Source organism: Marmota marmota, unplaced genomic scaffold, assembly GCF_001458135.2.
Source record: "Marmota marmota marmota unplaced genomic scaffold, marMar, whole genome shotgun sequence".
NCBI lineage: Eukaryota > Metazoa > Chordata > Mammalia > Rodentia > Sciuridae > Marmota > Marmota marmota.
In genome coordinates this window covers 11,015,925-11,019,439 of record NW_026000206.1, presented here as the reverse complement: position 1 = coordinate 11,019,439, position 3,515 = coordinate 11,015,925, and positions in this window count along the sequence as shown.

Below are 3,515 nucleotides of genomic sequence, written 5' to 3'. Positions count from 1 at the left end.
AAAATGTGGCATCTATACACAATGGAGTATTACGCAGCACGAAAATTACATATAAGAGGTTGTGAGGGGAAGGGGGGGAACAAGGGAGAGAATTGAACAACAGCAGATGAGGTAGAGAGGGAAGATGGGAGGGGAGGGGAGGGGGGATAGTATGGGATAGGAAAGGTAGCAGAATACAACAGTCACTAATATACCATTATGTAAAAATGTGAGTGTGTAACCGATGTGATTCTGCAATTTGTATTTGGGGTAAAACATGGGAGTTCATAACCCAATTGAGTCAAATGTATGAAAGATGATATATCATGAGCTTTGTAATGTTTTGAACAACCAATAAAAAAAATTTAAAAAATAAAAAATAAAAGGGGGTTTTAGAGTCAGAATTTGCTAAGTCGTGAAACTTTAAAAGCCACGCTAATCCTAACACAAATGCCACAACATACCAGGCACTGTGGCACACTCCTATAATCCCAGTGACTCTGGGGAATGAAGCAGGAGGATCTCAAGTTCAGTGCCAGCCTCAGCAACTTAGCAAGACCTTGTCTCATTTAAAAAAAAAAAAAGAAGAAGAAGAAGAAAGAGAGAGAGGGAGGGAGGGAGAGGGAGGGAGGGAGGAAGGAAGGAAGGAATGAATGAATGAATTAAAGGGCTGGAGGATGTAGCTCAGGGGTAAGGCACCCCTGGATTTAAACCCCAGTACCACATTTAAGAAAAAAAAAAATCACATTTCAGAAGCCGAAGACATCTCCAAGTTAGCTAGATGACACAGGTCTACTTCAGGTACCCAGGACACTTCTGGCAGAGTGCCTAGGCCTGGACTTGGGGCTGATTCAAACGCCACCCAGCTCCTTGCCCTGGAAGTGTGTGTGTGTGTGTGTTGGTGGGGTGGGGGATAGGGGAGATGCATGGCAAGCCCAGCCCATACCCAGCCCCAGACTCTCCCTAAAGGCTGGGTGAACTGGTCTCTTCCAGGTCTGAAGATCTGCAACTAAGACAAAATTGTGTGGAAAAGGCCAAGACTGACATCAGAAGACCGTAACAGTTATATGAACCTGTCCATTTGGTTGAATGAGGCATTAATAGGCACATCAGTTTGTATCCATTCCTAGGACTTAACATCTGAAATTTGTATTAAAAAAAATTTATCTGCAAAGAACCAATAACTAGAAAGAAAATGTTTGAATTTTGATAGTAAGTCCCTATTGTCAAATTTAAGAAAATTGACTTTAAAAATTAAAACCAGAAATCATGTTTCATATTGCAATCTTAAGCTTTCAACTTATATGACTGCCGGACAGGCCTTATTTGTATAATTTTTTCCAATGAGGCAGGTAATAATTTTCAAAGCCAAGTGCTTAGATCATACTACACTTGTTGCAGAGATTAAACTTATTTTCTTGAAAAGAATGCAGTTTTAAGTTAACGAGACTTCTAATTATAAAACAAATGCCTGCTATTTTAAAAGTCTCAATCGACTTTCAACACATTCACCTACAGGCATCCCCAAACCTACTGCTGAGCTTCAGGAAGTCTGGGTCAGAAAGACTGAGGCCTGGAAAGACAAGAGCAAGAACTCTGCCTGGCACTCGCCCAAGCTCCTTACCACAGGTACAGAGGCACTTAACCCAGGCCATCTGCTGAGTGAGGGCCTCCTGGGAAAGGTGGATTTCAGGTTTGGGTACCACATTTGCTTGTACAAGTGGGCCCCTGAGCAAGTTATTTATCTCCCCCAGGCTCAACTATAATCTCTCTCACTCCCTCTTGTTAGAAAATTTGGCAGAGGAAGTTCAACCCAAGATACTTACTTTGTAAAATCTACTTAATAAAACCAGGCTAGGAATGGCTTTCAAAACAGCTTGCACGAACAAGATCTCCTGACCAACACAATTGTGGTCAAACATGGGTAAATATAAATATTCCTGTGTCCAGCTCCTCATCCCCCCATACCCTGCAAGGCCCCTGGAGTCAACAAGACCAACAAAGAAAGAATAAACCATGAAGGACACAAAGGCAACCACCCACAAAGTCCCCTGACGGAACCCAGGAGGCCGAGCAGAGAATGATGTCTCTGACACCGGGTTTCACCCAACCATCATCCCAGAGGTGGGAGTTTTCCTGAAGTGCGCTAACCCTGTGACACCAGAGCTACAGCCTCTGGCCACATGTGTTCCCAAGCTGGATGGAGGTAGGTGCTCATGTTAAATGGCATTTCATTTTTTGCGTGTATATGGGGTGAGGGATGCCTATCAAATTTGTGGTAGCAGAGATTTTTGCTTAGCAAGGTGAGGGTAAAAGTTGACATAGTAGAAAATAGAACAGGAGGCCCTTGTATACAGAAATATCATAAAAGCCACATGCAAATGATTCCAGTTTGACAGAAGCATATAAAAAAATTATAGACCCTTCTTCCATGACTCACACAGCCCTAAAGCTAATGGCTTAATAGAATCTGTTTGATTTCTACTTCCACCTGTATTTTTTGCTTACACAGTGATTTTCATTTTAACAGAAAAAAGTCATTCTCAAAAGAACCTTCTCTATACATAGTGGCAAGAAAAACTTCAATCCCGGGCATCCTAGGTCCTAGCAGGAAACAAAGCCACATCTACTTTCCAACTGGTGCAGAACAGACCAACCTCTACAACGCACAAAGGCCATCAATCAGCTCTCTGGTCCTTACACCATCAAAACAGGAGAGAGACACAGCCCAAGTGCAGAGGCAGCAGCAGAACTCCGGTGATGGGCTGTGTGTGCGACCCCTCCACCCCTCTCACCTCAGTTACTACCCTTCCTACCTTAAGAGTGTTATGCAACTCCAGCTGCCTGGATCAGCAGGCTAGGAGAATTTAATGAAAACAGTATGTGTCTGAGGTATCACAACCCTACAACTCACAGAGATGAGTTCAAAATCCTGATAAAGGTCTCCACCAGTGGGGCAGCTTTTATCCCAAATGATTCAGGATCAAAACACTGTTGGAATTTTCATGGCCCTGACAAAAGCTCTCAACCTATCTGAAAGGCTAAACCAGTATTCATTATAATGGTTAAAACAAGCCATGAGGCTGCAAACGGACTGACACTTTCCTGCTTTGTCATGACCACTCACTCTTCTACATACTGAGAAAAGCACCTGCTGTGACACACTCCATGAGGAATCCCATGCCTCCTGAATGTGCCTGGTGTGCACCCTTGAACTGACCAGGGGGTCTGAAAGCAGACCTCCTGTACTGCCTCCACGCTGTCACAGTGCGGGGCTCAGATGCCAGCAAAAGGATTTCATCTCAATTTCCCAAAGCTGCAGAGAGAACGCTCGCCAGTGAGGGGAGCTGCTGGGCTGGTATGTGAGCTGCTCAAAGGCTGATGGGGAGGGAGCACAGCACAGCTCTCAAATTCTCAATACTGATATTCCTCCAGCTACAAAAGCCCACATGTTAAGAAAGAGAGATTTAAAAGGGACTCATTACAGTAACTACATGGTTAACATCCCTACAAAAATACACCTTTTTACACACTTA